The following is a 24419-nucleotide window of genomic DNA, read 5'->3' on the forward strand; positions in this document are numbered from 1 at the left end:
TTTCATTCCAATCCATTCCATTCTACTCGGGTTGATTCCATTCCATTCCATTCCATTCCATTCCATTCCATTCCATTCCATTCCATTCGATTCCATTCGATTCCATTCCATTCCATTCCTTTCCATTCCATTCCATTCCATTCCATTCCATTCCATTCCATTCCAATCTATTCCATTCTATTCCATTCGATTCCATTCCATTCCATTCCATTCCATTCCATTCCAATCCATTCCATTCTACTCGTGTTGATTCCATTCCATTCCATACCATTCCATTCCATTCCATTCCGTTCTACGCGGGTTGATTCCATTCTATTCCATTCCATTCCATTCGATTCCATTCGATTCCATTCGATTCCATTCGATTCCATTCCATTACATTACATTCCATTCCATTCCATTCCATTCCATTCTTTTCCATTCCATTCCATTCCATTCCATTCCATTCCATTCCACTCCATTCCATTCCGTTCTATTCGGGTTGATTCCATTCCATTCCATTCCATTCCATTCCATTCCATTCCATTCCATTCCATTCCATTGCATTCCATTCGATTCCATTCGATTCCATTCCATTCCATTCCATTCCATTCCATTCCATTCTATTCCATTCCATTCCATTTCATTCCATTCTATTCCATTCCATTCCATTCCGTTCCACTCGGGTTGATTCCATTCTATTCCATTCCATTCCATTCGATTCCATTCGATATCATTCGATTCCATTCCATCCCATTCCATTCCATTCCATTCCATTCCATTCCGTTCTACTCGGGTTGATTCCATTCCATTCCATTTCATTCCATTCCATTCCATTTCATTCCATTCCATTCCATTCCATTCGATTCCATTCGATTCCATTCCATTCCATTCCATTCCAATCCATTCCATTCTACTCGGGTTGATTCCATTCCATTCCATTACATTCCATTCCATTCCATTCCATTCCACTCGATTCCATTCCATTCCATTCCATTCCATTCCAATCCATTCCATTCTACTCTGGTGGATTCCATTCCATTCCATTCCATTCCATTCCATTCCATTCCATTCCATTCCATTCCATTCCATTCCATTCGGTTCCATTCCATTCCATTCCATTCCATTCCATTCCATTCCATTCCATTCCGTTCTAGTCGGGTTGATTCCATTCTATTCCATTCCATTCCATTCCATTCCATTCCATTCCATTCCATTCCATTCCATTCTATTACATTCCATTATACTCCATTGAATTCCATTCCATTCCATTCTATTCCATTCCATTCCATTCCTTTCCATTCCATTTAGTTCTACTCGGGTTGATTCCATTCCATTCCTTTCCATTCCTTTCCATTCCATTCCATTCCATTCCATTCCATTACTTTCCATTCCATTCCATTCCAATCCATTCCATTCTACTCGGGTTGACTCCATTCCATTCCATTCCATTCCATTACATTCCATTATATTCCATTCCATTCCATTCGATTCCGTTCGATTCCATTCCATTCCATTCCATTCCATTCCATTCCATTCCATTCCATTCGATTCCATTCCATTCCATTCGATTCCATTCCATTCCATTCCAATCCATTCCATTCTACTCGGGTTGATTTCATTCCATTCCATTCCATTCCATTCCATTCCATTCCATTCATTTCTATTCCATTCCATTCCATTCCATTCCATTCCATTCCATTCCATTCCATTCCGTTCTACTCGGGTTGATTCCATTCCATTCCATTCCATTCCATTCCATTCCATTCCATTCCATTCCTTTCCATTCCAACCCATTCCGTTCTACTCGGGTTGATTCCATTCCATTCCATTCCATTCCATTCCATTCCATTCCATTCCATTCCATTCCATTCCATTCCATTTCATTCCAAACCATTCCATTCTACTCGGGTTCATCATTCAATTCCATTCCATTCCATTCCATTCCACTCGGGTTCATTCCATTCCATTCCATTCCATTCCATTACATTCTATTCCATTCCGTTCTACTCGGCTTGAATCCATTGAGTTCCGTTCCGTTCCGTTCCGTCCCGACACGTCCCGTCCCTTCCCGTCCCGTCCCGTCCCGTCCCGTGCCGTTTTACTCGGGTTGATTCCTTTCCATTCCGTTCCGCTCATTTCCGTTACGTTCCATTCCGTTCCACGCGGGTTGGTTCAATTCCATTCTATTCTATTCTATTCCTTTCCCTTCCATTACATTCCATTCCATTCCATTCTACTCGGGTTGATTCCATGCCATTCCGTTCCGTTCCATTCCGTCCCATCCCGACCCGTCCCATCCCGTCCCGTCCCGTTCCATCCCGTTCCGTTCCACATGGGTTGATTCAATTCCTTTCGGTTACATTGAATTCCATTCCATTCCATTCTACTCGGATTGATTCCATTCCATTCCATTCAATTCCATTCCATTCCATTCCAATGCGTTCCATTCGATTCTATTCGATTCCATTCCATTCCATTCCATTCCAATCCATTCCATTCTACTTGGGTTGATTCCATTCCATTCCATTCCATTCCATTCCATTCCATTCCATTCCATTCCATTCCATTCCATTCCATTCCATTCCGTTCCATTCTGTTCTACTCGGGTTGATTCCACTCCATTCCATTCCATTCCATTCCATTCCATTCTATTCCATTCCATTCCATTCGATTCCATTCTATTCCATTCGATTCCATTCCATTCCATTTCATTTTATTCCACTCCATTCCATTCCATTCTATTCCATTGAATTCCATTCCATTCCATTCCATTCCATTCCATTCCATTCCATTCCATTCCATTCCGTTCTACTCGGGTTGATTCCACTCCATTCCATTCCATTCCATTCCATTCCATTCCATTCCATTCCATTCCATTCCATTCCATTCCATTCCATTCCATTCCATTTCATTCCAAACCATTCCATTCTACTCGGGTTAATCATTCCATTCCATTCCATTCCATTCCATTCCACTCCGGTTCATTCCATTCCATTCCATTCCATTCCATTCCATTCCATTCCGTTCTACTCAGGTTGATTTCCATTCCATTCCATTCCATTCCATTCCATTCCATTCCATTCCATTCCATTCCATTCCATTCCATTCCATTCCATTCCATTCTATTCCATTCCGTTCTACTCGGCTTGAATCCATTGAGTTCCGTTCAGTTCCGTTCCGTCCCGACACGTCCCGTCCCTTCCCGTCCCGTCCCGTCCAGTCCCGTGCCGTTTTACTCGGGTTGATTCCTTTCCATTCCGTTCCGCTCGTTTCCGTTACGTTCCATTCCGTTCCACGCGGGTTGGTTCAATTCCATTCTATTCTATTCTATTCCTTTCCCTTCCATTCCATTCCATTCCATTCCATTCTACTCGGGTTGATTCCATGCCATTCCGTTCCGTTCCATTCCGTCCCATCCCGACCCGTCCCATCCCGTCCCGTCCCGTTCCATCCCGTTCCGTTCCACATGGGTTGATTCAATTCCTTTCGGTTACATTGAATTCCATTCCATTCCATTCTACTCGGATTGATTCCATTCCATTCCATTCCATTCCATTCCATTCCATTCCATTCCATTCCATTCCATTCCATTGCGTTCCACTCGATTCAATTCGATTCCATTCCATTCCATTCCATTCCAATCCATTCCATTCTACTTGGGTTGATTCCATTCCATTCCATTCCATTCCATTCGATTCCATTCCATTCCATTCCATTCCATTCCATTCCATTCCATTCCATTCCATTCCTTTCCATTCCATTCCGTTCTACTCGGGTTGATTCCATTCCATTCCATTCCATTCCATTCCATTCCATTCCATTCCATTCCATTCCATTCCATTCCAATCTATTCCATTCTATTCCATTCGATTCCATTCGATTCCATTCGATTCCATTCAATTCCATTCCATTTCATTCCAATCCATTCCATTCTACTCGGGTTGATTCCATTCCATTCCATTCCATTCCATTCCATTCCATTCCATTCCATTCCATTCCATTCGATTCCATTCGATTCCATTCCATTCCATTCCTTTCCATTCCATTCCATTCCATTCCATTCCATTCCATTCCATTCCAATCTATTCCATTCTATTCCATTCGATTCCATTCCATTCCATTCCATTCCATTCCATTCCAATCCATTCCATTCTACTCGTGTTGATTCCATTCCATTCCATTCCATTCCATTCCATTCCATTCCGTTCTACGCGGGTTGATTCCATTCTATTCCATTCCATTCCATTCGATTCCATTCGATTCCATTCGATTCCATTCGATTCCATTCCATTACATTACATTCCATTCCATTCCATTCCATTCCATTCTTTTCCATTCCATTCCATTCCATTCCATTCCATTCCATTCCACTCCATTCCATTCCGTTCTATTCGGGTTGATTCCATTCCATTCCATTCCATTCCATTCCATTCCATTGCATTGCATTCCATTCGATTCCATTCGATTCCATTCCATTCCATTCCATTCCATTCCATTCCATTCTATTCCATTCCATTCCATTTCATTCCATTCTATTCCATTCCATTCCATTCCGTTCCACTCGGGTTGATTCCATTCTATTCCATTCCATTCCATTCGATTCCATTCGATATCATTCGATTCCATTCCATCCCATTCCATTCCATTCCATTCCATTCCATTCCGTTCTACTCGGGTTGATTCCATTCCATTCCATTTCATTCCATTCCATTCCATTTCATTCCATTCCATTCCATTCCATTCGATTCCATTTGATTCCATTCCATTCCATTCCATTCCAATCCATTCCATTCTACTCGGGTTGATTCCATTCCATTCCATTCCATTCCATTCCATTCCATTCCATTCCACTCGATTCCATTCCATTCCATTCCATTCCATTCCAATCCATTCCATTCTACTCTGGTGGATTCCATTCCATTCCATTCCATTCCATTCCATTCCATTCCATTCCATTCCATTCCATTCCATTCCATTCCATTCGGTTCCATTCCATTCCATTCCATTCCATTCCATTCCATTCCATTCCATTCCGTTCTAGTCGGGTTGATTCCATTCTATTCCATTCCATTCCATTCCATTCCATTCCATTCCATTCCATTCCATTCTATTACATTCCATTATACTCCATTGAATTCCATTCCATTCCATTCTATTCCATTCCATTCCATTCCTTTCCATTCCATTTAGTTCTACTCGGGTTGATTCCATTCCATTCCTTTCCATTCCTTTCCATTCCATTCCATTCCATTCCATTCCATTACTTTCCATTCCATTCCATTCCAATCCATTCCATTCTACTCGGGTTGACTCCATTCCATTCCATTCCATTCCATTACATTCCATTATATTCCATTCCATTCCATTCGATTCCGTTCGATTCCATTCCATTCCATTCCATTCCATTCCATTCCATTCCATTCCATTCGATTCCATTCCATTCCATTCGATTCCATTCCATTCCATTCCAATCCATTCCATTCTACTCGGGTTGATTCCATTCCATTCCATTCCATTCCATTCCATTCCATTCCATTCATTTCTATTCCATTCCATTCCATTCCATTCCATTCCATTCCATTCCATTCCATTCCGTTCTACTCGGGTTGATTCCATTCCATTCCATTCCATTCCATTCCATTCCATTCCATTCCATTCCTTTCCATTCCAACCCATTCCGTTCTACTCGGGTTGATTCCATTCCATTCCATTCCATTCCATTCCATTCCATTCCATTCCATTCCATTCCATTTCATTCCAAACCATTCCATTCTACTCGGGTTCATCATTCAATTCCATTCCATTCCATTCCATTCCACTCGGGTTCATTCCATTCCATTCCATTCCATTCCATTACATTCTATTCCATTCCGTTCTACTCGGCTTGAATCCATTGAGTTCCGTTCCGTTCCGTTCCGTCCCGACACGTCCCGTCCCTTCCCGTCCCGTCCCGTCCCGTCCCGTGCCGTTTTACTCGGGTTGATTCCTTTCCATTCCGTTCCGCTCATTTCCGTTACGTTCCATTCCGTTCCACGCGGGTTGGTTCAATTCCATTCTATTCTATTGTATTCCTTTCCCTTCCATTACATTCCATTCCATTCCATTCTACTCGGGTTGATTCCATGCCATTCCGTTCCGTTCCATTCCGTCCCATCCCGACCCGTCCCATCCCGTCCCGTCCCGTTCCATCCCGTTCCGTTCCACATGGGTTGATTCAATTCCTTTCGGTTACATTGAATTCCATTCCATTCCATTCTACTCGGATTGATTCCATTCCATTCCATTCCATTCCATTCCATTCCATTCCAATGCGTTCCATTCGATTCTATTCGATTCCATTCCATTCCATTCCATTCCAATCCATTCCATTCTACTTGGGTTGATTCCATTCCATTCCATTCCATTCCATTCCATTCCATTCCATTCCATTCCATTCCATTCCATTCCATTCCGTTCCATTCTGTTCTACTCGGGTTGATTCCACTCCATTCCATTCCATTCCATTCCATTCTATTCCATTCCATTCCATTCGATTCCATTCTATTCCATTCGATTCCATTCCATTCCATTTCATTTTATTCCACTCCATTCCATTCCATTCTATTCCATTGAATTCCATTCCATTCCATTCCATTCCATTCCATTCCATTCCATTCCATTCCATTCCGTTCTACTCGGGTTGATTCCACTCCATTCCATTCCATTCCATTCCATTCCATTCCATTCCATTCCATTCCATTCCATTCCACTCGGGTTGATCATTCCATTCCATTCCATTCCATTCCATTCCATTCCATTCCACTCGGGCTCATTCCATTCCATTCCATTCCATTCCATTCCATTCCATTCCGTTCTACTCGGGTTGATTTCCATTCCATTCCATTCCATTCCATTCCATTCCCTTCCATTCCATTCCATTCCAGTCCATTCCATTCCATTCCATTCCATTCCTTTCCATTTACTCCATTCCGTTCTACTCGGGTCGATTTCATTGAGTTTGGTTCCGTTCCGTTCCGTCCCGTCCCGTCCCGTCCCGTCCCGTCCCGTCCCGTGCCGTTTTACTCGGGTTGATTCCTTTCCATTCCGTTCCGCTCGTTTCCGTTACGTTCCATTCCGTTCCACACGGGTTGGTTCAATTCCATTCTATTCTATTCTATTCCTTTCCATTCCATTCCATTCCATTCCATTCCATTCCATTCTACTCGGGTTGATTCCATTCCATTCCATTCCATTCCATTCCATTCCATTCCATTCCATTCCATTCGATTCCATTCCATTCCATTCCTTTCCATTAAATTCCATTCCATTCCATTCCATTCCATTCCATTCCATTCCAATCTATTCCATTCTATTCCATTCGATTCCATTCCATTCCATTCCATTCCATTCCATTCCATTCCATTCCAATCCATTCCATTCTACTCGTGTTGATTCCATTCCATTCCATTCCATTCCATTCCATTCCATTCCGTTCTACGCGGGTTGATTCCATTCTATTCCGTTCCATTCCATTCGATTCCATTCGATTCCATTCGATTCCATTCGATTCCATTCCATTACATTCCATTCCATTCCATTCCATTCCATTCCATTCCATTCTTTTCCATTCCATTCCATTCCATTCCATTCCATTCCACTCCATTCCATTCCGTTCTACTCTGATTGACTCTATTCCATTCCATTTCTTTCCTTTCCATTCCATTCCATTCCATTCCATTCCATTCTGTTCCATTCAATTCCATTCCATTCCATTCTATTCCATTGCATTCCATTCCGTTCCACTCGGGTTGATTCCATTCTATTCCATTCCATTCCATTCGATTCCATTCGATATCATTCGATTCCATTCCATCCCATTCCATTCCATTCCATTCCATTCCTTTCTACTCGGGTTGATTCCATTCCATTCCATTTCATTCCATTCCATTCCATTCCATTCCATTCCATTCTTTCGATTCCATTCCATTCCATTCCATTCCAATCCATTCCATTCTACTCGGGTTGATTCCATTCCATTCCATTGCATTCCATTCCATTCCATTCCATTCCACTCGATTCCATTCCATTCCATTCCATTCCTTTCCAATCCATTCCATTCTACTCGGGTGGATTCCATTCCATTCCATTCCATTCCATTCCATTCCATTCCATTCGGTTCCATTCCATTCCATTCCATTCCATTCCATTCCGTTCTAGTCGGGTTGATTCCATTCTATTCCATTCCATTCCATTCCATTCCATTCCATTCCATTCCATTCCATTCCATTCTATTACATTCCATTCTACTCCATTGAATTCCATTCCATTCCATTCTATTCCATTCCATTCCATTCCTTTCCAATCCATTTAGTTCTACTCGGGTTGATTCCATTCCATTCCTTTCCATTCCTTTCCATTCCATTCCATTCCATTCCATTCCATTACTTTCCATTCCATTCCATTCTAATCCATTCCATTCTACTCGGGTTGACTCCATTCCATTCCATTCCATTCCATTACATTCCATTATATTACATTCCATTCCATTCGATTCCGTTCGATTCCATTCCATTCCATTGCATTCCATTCCATTCCATTCCATTCCATTCGATTCCATTCCATTCCATTCGATTCCATTCCATTCCATTCCATTCCATTCCATTCCATTCCAATCCATTCCATTCTACTCGGGTTGATTCCATTCCATTCCATTCCATTCCATTCCATTCCATTCCATTCCATTCCATTCCATTCATTTCTATTCCATTCCATTCCATTCCATTCCATTCCATTCCATTCCATTCCGTTCTACTCGGGTTGATTCCACTCCATTCCATTCCATTCCATTCCATTCCATTCCATTCGATTCCATTCCTTTCCATTCCAACACATTCCGTTCTACTCGGGTTGATTCCATTCCATTCCATTCCATTCCATTCCATTCCATTCCATTCCATTCCATTCCATTCGATTCCATTCCATTCCATTCCATTCCATTCCATTCCATTTCATTCCAAACCATTCCATTCTACTCGGGTTCATCATTCCATTCCATTCCATTCCATTCCATTCCACTCCGGTTCATTCCATTCCATTCCATTCCATTCCATTCCATTCCATTCCGTTCTACTCAGGTTGATTTCCATTCCATTCCATTCCATTCCATTCCATTCCATTCCATTCCATTCCATTCCATTCCATTCCATTCCATTCCATTCCATTCCATTCTATTCCATTCCGTTCTACTCGGCTTGAATCCATTGAGTTCCGTTCAGTTCCGTTCCGTCCCGACACGTCCCGTCCCTTCCCGTCCCGTCCCGTCCAGTCCCGTGCCGTTTTACTCGGGTTGATTCCTTTCCATTCCGTTCCGCTCGTTTCCGTTACGTTCCATTCCGTTCCACGCGGGTTGGTTCAATTCCATTCTATTCTATTCTATTCCTTTCCCTTCCATTCCATTCCATTCCATTCCATTCTACTCGGGTTGATTCCATGCCATTCCGTTCCGTTCCATTCCGTCCCATCCCGACCCGTCCCATCCCGTCCCGTCCCGTTCCATCCCGTTCCGTTCCACATGGGTTGATTCAATTCTTTCGGTTACATTGAATTCCATTCCATTCCATTCTACTCGGATTGATTCCATTCCATTCCATTCCGTTCCATTCCATTCCATTCCATTCCATTCCATTGCGTTCCACTCGATTCAATTCGATTCCATTCCATTCCATTCCATTCCAATCCATTCCATTCTACTTGGGTTGATTCCATTCCATTCCATTCCATTCCATTCCATTCCATTCCATTCCATTCCATTCCATTCCATTCCATTCCATTCCATTCCATTCCATTCCTTTCCATTCCATTCCGTTCTACTCGGGTTGATTCCATTCCATTCCATTCCATTCCATTCCATTCCATTCCATTCCATTCCATTCCATTCCATTCCAATCTATTCCATTCTATTCCATTCGATTCCATTCGATGCCATTCGATTCCATTCAATTCCATTCCATTTCATTCCAATCCATTCCATTCTACTCGGGTTGATTCCATTCCATTCCATTCCATTCCATTCCATTCCATTCCATTCCATTCCATTCGATTCCATTCGATTCGATTCCATTCCATTCCTTTCCATTCCATTCCATTCCATTCCACTCCATTCCATTCCATTCCATTCCAATCTATTCCATTCTATTCCATTCGATTCCATTCCATTCCATTCCATTCCATTCCATTCCAATCCATTCCATTCTACTCGTGTTGATTCCATTCCATTCCATTCCATTCCATTCCATTCCATTCCGTTCTACGCGGGTTGATTCCATTCTATTCCATTCCATTCCATTCGATTCCATTCGATTCCATTCGATTCCATTCGATTCCATTCCATTACATTACATTCCATTCCATTCCATTCCATTCCATTCTTTTCCATTCCATTCCATTCCATTCCATTCCATTCCATTCCATTCCACTCCATTCCATTCCGTTCTATTCGGGTTGATTCCATTCCATTCCATTCCATTCCATTCCATTCCATTCCATTCCATTCCATTGCATTGCATTCCATTCGATTCCATTCGATTCCATTCCATTCCATTCCATTCCATTCCATTCCATTCTATTCCATTCCATTCCATTTCATTCCATTCTATTCCATTCCATTCCATTCCGTTCCACTCGGGTTGATTCCATTCTATTCCATTCCATTCCATTCGATTCCATTCGATATCATTCGATTCCATTCCATCCCATTCCATTCCATTCCATTCCATTCCATTCCGTTCTACTCGGGTTGATTCCATTCCATTCCATTTCATTCCATTCCATTCCATTTCATTCCATTCCATTCCATTCCATTCGATTCCATTTGATTCCATTCCATTCCATTCCATTCCAATCCATTCCATTCTACTCGGGTTGATTCCATTCCATTCCATTACATTCCATTCCATTCCATTCCATTCCACTCGATTCCATTCCATTCCATTCCATTCCATTCCAATCCATTCCATTCTACTCTGGTGGATTCCATTCCATTCCATTCCATTCCATTCCATTCCATTCCATTCCATTCCATTCCATTCCATTCCATTCCATTCCATTCGGTTCCATTCCATTCCATTCCATTCCATTCCATTCCATTCCATTCCATTCCGTTCTAGTCGGGTTGATTCCATTCTATTCCATTCCATTCCATTCCATTCCATTCCATTCCATTCCATTCCATTCTATTACATTCCATTATACTCCATTGAATTCCATTCCATTCCATTCTATTCCATTCCATTCCATTCCTTTCCATTCCATTTAGTTCTACTCGGGTTGATTCCATTCCATTCCTTTCCATTCCTTTCCATTCCATTCCATTCCATTCCATTCCATTACTTTCCATTCCATTCCATTCCAATCCATTCCATTCTACTCGGGTTGACTCCATTCCATTCCATTCCATTCCATTACATTCCATTATATTCCATTCCATTCCATTCGATTCCGTTCGATTCCATTCCATTCCATTCCATTCCATTCCATTCCATTCCATTCCATTCGATTCCATTCCATTCCATTCGATTCCATTCCATTCCATTCCAATCCATTCCATTCTACTCGGGTTGATTCCATTCCATTCCATTCCATTCCATTCCATTCCATTCCATTCATTTCTATTCCATTCCATTCCATTCCATTCCATTCCATTCCATTCCATTCCATTCCATTCCATTCCGTTCTACTCGGGTTGATTCCATTCCATTCCATTCCATTCCATTCCATTCCATTCCATTCCATTCCTTTCCATTCCAACCCATTCCGTTCTACTCGGGTTGATTCCATTCCATTCCATTCCATTCCATTCCATTCCATTCCATTCCATTCCATTCCATTCCATTTCATTCCAAACCATTCCATTCTACTCGGGTTCATCATTCAATTCCATTCCATTCCATTCCATTCCACTCGGGTTCATTCCATTCCATTCCATTCCATTCCATTACATTCTATTCCATTCCGTTCTACTCGGCTTGAATCCATTGAGTTCCGTTCCGTTCCGTTCCGTCCCGACACGTCCCGTCCCTTCCCGTCCCGTCCCGTCCAGTCCCGTGCCGTTTTACTCGGGTTGATTCCTTTCCATTCTGTTCCGCTCGTTTCCGTTACGTTCCATTCCGTTCCACGCGGGTTGGTTCAATTCCATTCTATTCTATTCTATTCCTTTCCCTTCCATTCCATTCCATTCCATTCCATTCTACTCGGGTTGATTCCATGCCATTCCGTTCCGTTCCATTCCGTCCCATCCCGACCCGTCCCATCCCGTCCCGTCCCGTTCCATCCCGTTCCGTTCCACATGGGTTGATTCAATTCCTTTCGGTTACATTGAATTCCATTCCATTCCATTCTACTCGGATTGATTCCATTCCATTCCATTCCATTCCATTCCATTCCATTCCATTCCATTCCATTCCATTGCGTTCCACTCGATTCAATTCGATTCCATTCCATTCCATTCCATTCCAATCCATTCCATTCTACTTGGGTTGATTCCATTCCATTCCATTCCATTCCATTCGATTCCATTCCATTCCATTCCATTCCATTCCATTCCATTCCATTCCATTCCATTCCAATCCATTCCATTCTACTTGGGTTGATTCCATTCCATTCCATTCCATTCCATTCGATTCCATTCCATTCCATTCCATTCCATTCCATTCCATTCCATTCCATTCCATTCCATTGCATTCCATTCCGTTCCATTCTGTTCTACTCGGGTTGATTCCACTCCATTCCATTCCATTCCATTCCATTCTATTCCATTCCATTCCATTCCATTCCATTATATTCCATTCGATTCCATTCCATTCCATTTCATTTTATTCCATTCCATTCCATTCCATTCTATTCCATTGAATTCCATTCCATTCCATTCCATTCCATTCCATTCCATTCCATTCCATTCCATTCCATTCCGTTCTACTCGGGTTGATTCCACTCCATTCCATTCCATTCCATTCCATTCCATTCCATTCCATTCCACTCGGGTTGATCATTCCATTCCATTCCATTCCATTCCATTCCATTCCATTCCACTCGGGCTCATTCCATTCTATTCCATTCCATTCCATTCCATTCCATTCCATTCCATTCCATTCCATTCCATTCCGTTCTACTCGGGTTGATTTCCATTCCATTCCATTCCATTCCATTCCATTCCATTCCATTCCAGTCCATTCCATTCCATTCCATTCCATTCCTTTCCATTTACTCCATTCCGTTCTACTCGGGTCGATTTCATTGAGTTTGGTTCCGTTCCGTTCCGTCCCGTCCCGTCCCGTCCCGTCCCGTGCCGTTTTACTCTGGTTGATTCCTTTCCATTCCGTTCCGCTCGTTTCCGTTACGTTCCATTCCGTTCCACACGGGTTGGTTCAATTCCATTCTATTCTATTCTATTCCTTTCCATTCCATTCCATTCCATTCCATTCCATTCTACTCGGGTTGATTCCATTCCATTCCATTCCATTCCATTCCATTCCATTCCATTCCATTCCATTCCATTCCATTCCATTCCATTCGATTCCATTCTATTCCATTCCTTACCATTCCATTCCATTCGATTCCATTCCATTCCATTCCTTTCCATTCCATTCCATTCCATTCCATTCCATTCCATTCCATTCCATTCCATTCCAATCTATTCCATTCTATTCCATTCGATTCGATTCCATTCCATTCCATTCCATTCCATTCCATTCCATTCCAATCCATTCCATTCTACTCGTGTTGATTCCATTCCATTCCATTCCATTCCATTCCATTCCATTCCATTCCATTCCGTTCAACGCGGGTTGATTCCATTCTATTCCATTCCATTCCATTCGATTCCATTCGATTCCATTCGATTCCATTCGATTCCATTCCATTCCATTCCATTCCATTCCATTCCATTCCATTCCATTCCATTCCATTCTTTTCCATTCCATTCCATTCCATTCCATTCCACTCCATTCCATTCCGTTCTATTCGGGTTGATTCCATTCCATTCCATTCCATTCCATTCCATTCCATTCCATTCCATTCCATTCCATTGCATTCCATTCGATTCCATTCGATTCCATTCCATTCCATTCCATTCCATTCCATTCCATTCCATTCCATTCCATTCTATTCCATTCAATTCCATTCCATTCCATTCTATTCCATTGCATTCCATTCCGTTCCACTCGGGTTGATTCCATTCTATTCCATTCCATTCCATTCGATTCCATTCGATATCATTCGATTCCATTCCATCCCATTCCATTCCATTCCATTCCATTCCGTTCTACTCGGGTTGATTCCATTCCATTCCAGTTCATTCCATTCCATTCCATTCCATTCCATTCGATTCCATTCGATTCCATTCCATTCCATTCCATTCCATTCCATTCCACTCGATTCCATTCCATTCCATTCCATTCCATTCCAATCCATTCCATTCTACTCGGGTGGATTCCATTCCATTCCATTCCATTCCATTCCATTCGGTTCCATTCCATTCCATTCCATTCCATTCCATTCCATTCCATTCCATTCCATTCCGTTCTAGTCGGGTTGATTCCATTCTATTCCATTCCATTCCATTCCATTCCAATCTATTCCATTCTATTCCATTCGATTCCATTCGATTCCATTCGATTCCATTCAATTCCATTCCATTTCATTCCAATCCATTCCATTCTACTCGGGTTGATTCCATTCCATTCCATTCCATTCCATTCCATTCCATTCCATTCCATTCCATTCGATTCCATTCGATTCCATTCCATTCCATTCCTTTCCATTCCATTCCATTCCATTCCATTCCATTCCATTCCATTCCATTCCATTCCAATCTATTCCATTCTATTCCATTCGATTCCATTCCATTCCATTCCATTCCATTCCATTCCAATCCATTCCATTCTACTCGTGTTGATTCCATTCCATTCCATTCCATTCCATTCCATTCCATTCCGTTCTACGCGGGTTGATTCCATTCTATTCCATTCCATTCCATTCGATTCCATTCGATTCCATTCGATTCCATTCGATTCCATTCCATTACATTCCATTCCATTCCATTCCATTCCATTCCATTCTTTTCCATTCCATTCCATTCCATTCCATTCCATTACATTCCACTCCATTCCATTCCGTTCTATTCGGGTTGATTCCATTCCATTCCATTCCATTCCATTCCATTCCATTCCATTCCATTCCATTCCATTGCATTCCATTCGATTCCATTCGATTCCATTCCATTCCATTCCATTCCATTCCATTCCATTCCGTTCTACGCGGGTTGATTCCATTCTATTCCATTCCATTCCATTCGATTCCATTCGATTCCATTCGATTCCATTCGATTCCATTCCATTACATTACATTCCATTCCATTCCATTCCATTCCATTCTTTTCCATTCCATTCCATTCCATTCCATTCCATTCCATTCCACTCCATTCCATTCCGTTCTATTCGGGTTGATTCCATTCCATTCCATTCCATTCCATTCCATTCCATTCCATTCCATTCCATTCCATTGCATTCCATTCGATTCCATTCGATTCCATTCCATTCCATTCCATTCCATTCCATTCCATTCCATTCTATTCCATTCCATTCCATTTCATTCCATTCTATTCCATTCCATTCCATTCCGTTCCACTCGGGTTGATTCCATTCTATTCCATTCCATTCCATTCGATTCCATTCGATATCATTCGATTCCATTCCATCCCATTCCATTCCATTCCATTCCATTCCATTCCGTTCTACTCGGGTTGATTCCATTCCATTCCATTTCATTCCATTCCATTCCATTTCATTCCATTCCATTCCATTCCATTCGATTCCATTCGATTCCATTCCATTCCATTCCATTCCAATCCATTCCATTCTACTCGGGTTGATTCCATTCCATTCCATTACATTCCATTCCATTCCATTCCATTCCACTCGATTCCATTCCATTCCATTCCATTCCATTCCAATCCATTCCATTCTACTCTGGTGGATTCCATTCCATTCCATTCCATTCCATTCCATTCCATTCCATTCCATTCCATTCCATTCCATTCCATTCGGTTCCATTCCATTCCATTCCATTCCATTCCATTCCATTCCATTCCATTCCGTTCTAGTCGGGTTGATTCCATTCTATTCCATTCCATTCCATTCCATTCCATTCCATTCCATTCCATTCCATTCTATTACATTCCATTATACTCCATTGAATTCCATTCCATTCCATTCTATTCCATTCCATTCCATTCCTTTCCATTCCATTTAGTTCTCCTCGGGTTGATTCCATTCCATTCCTTTCCATTCCTTTCCATTCCATTCCATTCCATTCCATTCCATTCCATTCCATTCCATTACTTTCCATTCCATTCCATTCCAATCCATTCCATTCTACTCGGGTTGACTCCATTCCATTCCATTCCATTACATTACATTCCATTATATTCCATTCCATTCCATTCGATTCCGTTCGATTCCATTCCATTCCATTCCATTCCATTCCATTCCATTCCATTCCATTCCATTCGATTCCATTCCATTCCATTCGATTCCATTCCATTCCATTCCAATCCATTCCATTCTACTCGGGTTGATTCCATTCCATTCCATTCCATTCCATTCCATTCCATTCCATTCCATTCATTTCTATTCCATTCCATTCCATTCCATTCCATTCCATTCCATTCCATTCCATTCCATTCCGTTCTACTCGGGTTGATTCCATTCCATTCCATTCCATTCCATTCCATTCCATTCCATTCCATTCCTTTCCATTCCAACCCATTCCGTTCTACTCGGGTTGATTCCATTCCATTCCATTCCATTCCATTCCATTCCATTTCATTCCATTCCATTCCATTCCATTTCATTCCAAACCATTCCATTCTACTCGGGTTCATCATTCAATTCCATTCCATTCCATTCCATTCCACTCGGGTTCATTCCATTCCATTCCATTCCATTCCATTCCATTCTATTCCATTCCGTTCTACTCGGCTTGAATCCATTGAGTTCCGTTCCGTTCCGTTCCGTCCCGACACGTCCCGTCCCTTCCCGTCCCGTCCCGTCCCGTCCCGTGCCGTTTTACTCGGGTTGATTCCTTTCCATTCCGTTCCGCTCATTTCCGTTACGTTCCATTCCGTTCCACGCGGGTTGGTTCAATTCCATTCTATTCTATTCTATTCCTTTCCCTTCCATTACATTCCATTCCATTCCATTCTACTCGGGTTGATTCCATGCCATTCCGTTCCGTTCCATTCCGTCCCATCCCGACCCGTCCCATCCCGTCCCGTCCCGTTCCATCCCGTTCCGTTCCACATGGGTTGATTCAATTCCTTTCGGTTACATTGAATTCCATTCCATTCCATTCTACTCGGATTGATTCCATTCCATTCCATTCAATTCCATTCCATTCCATTCCAATGCGTTCCATTCGATTCTATTCGATTCCATTCCATTCCATTCCATTCCAATCCATTCCATTCTACTTGGGTTGATTCCATTCCATTCCATTCCATTCCATTCCATTCCATTCCATTCCATTCCATTCCATTCCATTCCATTCCGTTCCATTCTGTTCTACTCGGGTTGATTCCACTCCATTCCATTCCATTCCATTCCATTCTATTCCATTCCATTCCATTCGATTCCATTCTATTCCATTCGATTCCATTCCATTCCATTTCATTTTATTCCACTCCATTCCATTCCATTCTATTCCATTGAATTCCATTCCATTCCATTCCATTCCATTCCATTCCATTCCATTCCATTCCATTCCATTCCATTCCGTTCTACTCGGGTTGATTCCACTCCATTCCATTCCATTCCATTCCATTCCATTCCATTCCATTCCATTCCATTCCACTCGGGTTGATCATTCCATTCCATTCCATTCCATTCCATTCCATTCCATTCCACTCGGGCTCATTCCATTCCATTCCATTCCATTCCATTCCATTCCATTCCGTTCTACTCGGGTTGATTTCCATTCCATTCCATTCCATTCCATTCCATTCCATTCCATTCCATTCCATTCCATTCCATTCCAGTCCATTCCATTCCATTCCATTCCATTCCTTTCCATTTACTCCATTCCGTTCTACTCGGGTCGATTTCATTGAGTTTGGTTCCGTTCCGTTCCGTCCCGTCCCGTCCCGTCCCGTCCCGTCCCGTCCCGTGCCGTTTTACTCTGGTTGATTCCTTTCCATTCCGTTCCGCTCGTTTCCGTTACGTTCCATTCCGTTCCACACGGGTTGGTTCAATTCCATTCTATTCTATTCTATTCCTTTCCATTCCATTCCATTCCATTCCATTCCATTCTACTCGGGTTGATTCCATTCCATTCCATTCCATTCCATTCCATTCCATTCCATTCCATTCCATTCGATTCCATTCCATTCCATTCCTTTCCATTAAATTCCATTCCATTCCATTCCATTCCATTCCATTCCATTCCATTCCAATCTATTCCATTCTATTCCATTCGATTGCATTCCATTCCATTCCATTCCATTCCATTCCATTCCAATCCATTCCATTCTACTCGTGTTGATTCCATTCCATTCCATTCCATTCCATTCCATTCCATTCCGTTCTACGCGGGTTGATTCCATTCTATTCCGTTCCATTCCATTCGATTCCATTCGATTCCATTCGATTCCATTCGATTCCATTCCATTACATTCCATTCCATTCCATTCCATTCCATTCCATTCCATTCTTTTCCATTCCATTCCATTCCATTCCATTCCATTCCACTCCATTCCATTCCGTTCTATTCGGGTTGATTCCATTCCATTCCATTCCTTTCCATTCCATTCCATTCCATTCCATTCCATTCCATTCCATTCCATTCCATTCCATTCCGTTCTACTCTGATTGACTCTATTCCATTCCATTTCTTTCCTTTCCATTCCATTCCATTCCATTCCATTCCATTCTGTTCCATTCAATTCCATTCCATTCCATTCTATTCCATTGCATTCCATTCGATTCCATTCGATATCATTCGATTCCATTCCATCCCATTCCATTCCATTCCATTCCATTCCTTTCTACTCGGGTTGATTCCATTCCATTCCATTTCATTCCATTCCATTCCATTCCATTCCATTCCATTCCATTCCATTCGATTCCATTCCATTCCATTCCATTCCAATCCATTCCATTCTACTCGGGTTGATTCCATTCCATTCCATTGCATTCCATTCCATTCCATTCCATTCCACTCGATTCCATTCCATTCCATTCCATTCCTTTCCAATCCATTCCATTCTACTCGGGTGGATTCCATTCCATTCCATTCCATTCCATTCCATTCCATTCCATTCGGTTCCATTCCATTCCATTCCATTCCATTCCATTCCATTCCATTCCATTCCGTTCTAGTCGGGTTGATTCCATTCTATTCCATTCCATTCCATTCCATTCCATTCCATTCCATTCCATTCCATTCCATTCCATTCCATTCCATTCTATTACATTCCATTCTACTCCATTGAATTCCATTCCTTTCCATTCTATTCCATTCCATTCCATTCCTTTCCAATCCATTTAGTTCTACTCGGGTTGATTCCATTCCATTCCTTTCCATTCCTTTCCATTCCATTCCATTCCATTCCATTCCATTACTTTCCATTCCATTCCATTCTAATCCATTCCATTCTACTCGGGTTGACTCCATTCCATTCCATTCCATTCCATTACATTCCATTATATTACATTCCATTCCATTCGATTCCGTTCGATTCCATTCCATTCCATTGCATTCCATTCCATTCCATTCCATTCCATTCGATTCCATTCCATTCCATTCGATTCCATTCCATTCCATTCCATTCCATTCCATTCCATTCCAATCCATTCCATTCTACTCGGGTTGATTCCATTCCATTCCATTCCATTCCATTCCATTCCATTCCATTCCATTCCATTCCATTCATTTCTATTCCATTCCATTCCATTCCATTCCATTCCATTCCATTCCATTCCATTCCGTTCTACTCGGGTTGATTCCACTCCATTCCATTCCATTCCATTCCATTCCATTCCATTCGATTCCATTCCTTTCCATTCCAACACATTCCGTTCTACTCGGGTTGATTCCATTCCATTCCATTCCATTCCATTCCATTCCATTCCATTCCATTCCATTCCATTCGATTCCATTCCATTCCATTCCATTCCATTCCATTCCATTTCATTCCAAACCATTCCATTCTACTCGGGTTCATCATTCCATTCCATTCCATTCCATTCCATTCCACTCGGGTTCATTCCATTCCATTCCATTCCATTCCATTCCATTCCATTCCGTTCTACTCAGGTTGATTTCCATTCCATTCCATTCCATTCCATTCCATTCCATTCCATTCCATTCCATTCCATTCCATTCCATTCCATTCTATTCCATTCCGTTCTACTCGGCTTGAATCCATTGAGTTCCGTTCAGTTCCGTTCCGTCCCGACACGTCCCGTCCCTTCCCGTCCCGTCCCGTCCAGTCCCGTGCCGTTTTACTCGGGTTGATTCCTTTCCATTCCGTTCCGCTCGTTTCCGTTACGTTCCATTCCGTTCCACGCGGGTTGGTTCAATTCCATTCTATTCTATTCTATTCCTTTCCCTTCCATTCCATTCCATTCCATTCCATTCTACTCGGGTTGATTCCATGCCATTCCGTTCCGTTCCATTCCGTCCCATCCCGACCCGTCCCATCCCGTCCCGTCCCGTTCCATCCCGTTCCGTTCCACATGGGTTGATTCAATTCCTTTCGGTTACATTGAATTCCATTCCATTCCATTCTACTCGGATTGATTCCATTCCATTCCATTCCATTCCATTCCATTCCATTCCATTCCATTCCATTCCATTCCATTCCATTGCGTTCCACTCGATTCAATTCGATTCCATTCCATTCCATTCCATTCCAATCCATTCCATTCTACTTGGGTTGATTCCATTCCATTCCATTCCATTCCATTCGATTCCATTCCATTCCATTCCATTCCATTCCATTCCATTCCATTCCATTCCATTCCATTCCAATCCATTCCATTCTACTTGGGTTGATTCCATTCCATTCCATTCCATTCCATTCGATTCCATTCCATTCCATTCCATTCCATTCCATTCCATTCCATTCCATTCCATTCCATTCCATTCCGTTCCATTCTGTTCTACTCGGGTTGATTCCACTCCATTCCATTCCATTCCATTCCATTCTATTCCATTCCATTCCATTCGATTCCATTATATTCCATTCGATTCCATTCCATTCCATTTCATTTTATTCCATTCCATTCCATTCCATTCTATTCCATTGAATTCCATTCCATTCCATTCCATTCCATTCCATTCCATTCCATTCCATTCCATTCCGTTCTACTCGGGTTGATTCCACTCCATTCCATTCCATTCCATTCCATTCCATTCCATTCCATTCCACTCGGGTTGATCATTCCATTCCATTCCATTCCATTCCATTCCATTCCATTCCACTCGGGCTCATTCCATTCTATTCCATTCCATTCCATTCCATTCCATTCCATTCCATTCCATTCCATTCCGTTCTACTCGGGTTGATTTCCATTCCATTCCATTCCATTCCATTCCATTCCATTCCATTCCAGTCCATTCCATTCCATTCCATTCCATTCCTTTCCATTTACTCCATTCCGTTCTACTCGGGTCGATTTCATTGAGTTTGGTTCCGTTCCGTTCCGTCCCGTCCCGTCCCGTCCCGTCCCGTGCCGTTTTACTCGGGTTGATTCCTTTCCATTCCGTTCCGCTCGTTTCCGTTACGTTCCATTCCGTTCCACACGGGTTGGTTCAATTCCATTCTATTCTATTCTATTCCTTTCCATTCCATTCCATTCCATTCCATTCCATTCTACTCGGGTTGATTCCATTCCATTCCATTCCATTCCATTCCATTCCATTCCATTCCATTCCATTCCATTCCATTCGATTCCATTCTATTCCATTCCTTACCATTCCATTCCATTCGATTCCATTCCATTCCATTCCTTTCCATTCCATTCCATTCCATTCCATTCCATTCCATTCCATTCCATTCCATTCCAATCTATTCCATTCTATTCCATTCGATTCGATTCCATTCCATTCCATTCCATTCCATTCCATTCCATTCCATTCCATTCCATTCGGTTCCATTCCATTCCATTCCATTCCATTCCATTCCATTCCATTCCATTCCGTTCTAGTCGGGTTGATTCCATTCTATTCCATTCCATTCCATTCCATTCCATTCCATTCCATTCCATTCCATTCCATTCCATTCTATTACATTCCATTCTACTCCATTGAATTCCATTCCATTCCATTCTATTCCATTCCATTCCATTCCTTTCCAATCCATTTAGTTCTACTCGGGTTGATTCCATTCCATTCCTTTCCATTCCTTTCCATTCCATTCCATTCCATTCCATTCCATTACTTTCCATTCCATTCCATTCTAATCCATTCCATTCTACTCGGGTTGACTCCATTCCATTCCATTCCATTCCATTACATTCCATTATATTACATTCCATTCCATTCGATTCCGTTCGATTCCATTCCATTCCATTGCATTCCATTCCATTCCATTCCATTCCATTCGATTCCATTCCATTCCATTCCATTCCATTCCATTCCATTCCATTCCATTCCATTCCATTCCATTCCAATCCATTCCATTCTACTCGGGTTGATTCCATTCCATTCCATTCCATTCCATTCCATTCCATTCCATTCCATTCCATTCCATTCATTTCTATTCCATTCCATTCCATTCCATTCCATTCCATTCCATTCCATTCCATTCCGTTCTACTCGGGTTGATTCCACTCCATTCCATTCCATTCCATTCCATTCCATTCCATTCGATTCCATTCCTTTCCATTCCAACACATTCCGTTCTACTCGGGTTGATTCCATTCCATTCCATTCCATTCCATTCCATTCCATTCCATTCCATTCCATTCCATTCGATTCCATTCCATTCCATTCCATTCCATTCCATTCCATTTCATTCCAAACCATTCCATTCTACTCGGGTTCATCATTCCATTCCATTCCATTCCATTCCATTCCACTCGGGTTCATTCCATTCCATTCCATTCCATTCCATTCCATTCCATTCCGTTCTACTCAGGTTGATTTCCATTCCATTCCATTCCATTCCATTCCATTCCATTCCATTCCATTCCATTCCATTCCATTCCATTCTATTCCATTCCGTTCTACTCGGCTTGAATCCATTGAGTTCCGTTCAGTTCCGTTCCGTCCCGACACGTCCCGTCCCTTCCCGTCCCGTCCCGTCCAGTCCCGTGCCGTTTTACTCGGGTTGATTCCTTTCCATTCCGTTCCGCTCGTTTCCGTTACGTTCCATTCCGTTCCACGCGGGTTGGTTCAATTCCATTCTATTCTATTCTATTCCCTTCCCTTCCATTCCATTCCATTCCATTCCATTCTACTCGGGTTGATTCCATGCCATTCCGTTCCGTTCCATTCCGTCCCATCCCGACCCGTCCCATCCCGTCCCGTCCCGTTCCATCCCGTTCCGTTCCACATGGGTTGATTCAATTCCTTTCGGTTACATTGAATTCCATTCCATTCCATTCTACTCGGATTGATTCCATTCCATTCCATTCCATTCCATTCCATTCCATTCCATTCCATTCCATTCCATTCCATTGCGTTCCACTCGATTCAATTCGATTCCATTCCATTCCATTCCATTCCAATCCATTCCATTCTACTTGGGTTGATTCCATTCCATTCCATTCCATTCCATTCGATTCCATTCCATTCCATTCCATTCCATTCCATTCCATTCCATTCCATTCCATTCCAATCCATTCCATTCCATTCCATTCCATTCCATTCCATTCCATTCCATTCCATTCCATTCCGTTCCATTCTGTTCTACTCGGGTTGATTCCACTCCATTCCATTCCATTCCATTCCATTCTATTCCATTCCATTCCATTCGATTCCATTATATTCCATTCGATTCCATTCCATTCCATTTCATTTTATTCCATTCCATTCCATTCCATTCTATTCCATTGAATTCCATTCCATTCCATTCCATTCCATTCCATTCCATTCCATTCCATTCCATTCCATTCCGTTCTACTCGGGTTGATTCCACTCCATTCCATTCCATTCCATTCCATTCCATTCCATTCCATTCCATTCCACTCGGGTTGATCATTCCATTCCATTCCATTCCATTCCATTCCATTCCATTCCACTCGGGCTCATTCCATTCTATTCCATTCCATTCCATTCCATTCCATTCCATTCCATTCCATTCCATTCCATTCCGTTCTACTCGGGTTGATTTCCATTCCATTCCATTCCATTCCATTCCATTCCATTCCATTCCAGTCCATTCCATTCCATTCCATTCCATT

Source organism: Gorilla gorilla, chromosome 13 (assembly GCF_029281585.2).
Source record: "Gorilla gorilla gorilla isolate KB3781 chromosome 13, NHGRI_mGorGor1-v2.1_pri, whole genome shotgun sequence".
NCBI classification, from domain to species: Eukaryota; Metazoa; Chordata; class Mammalia; order Primates; family Hominidae; genus Gorilla; species Gorilla gorilla.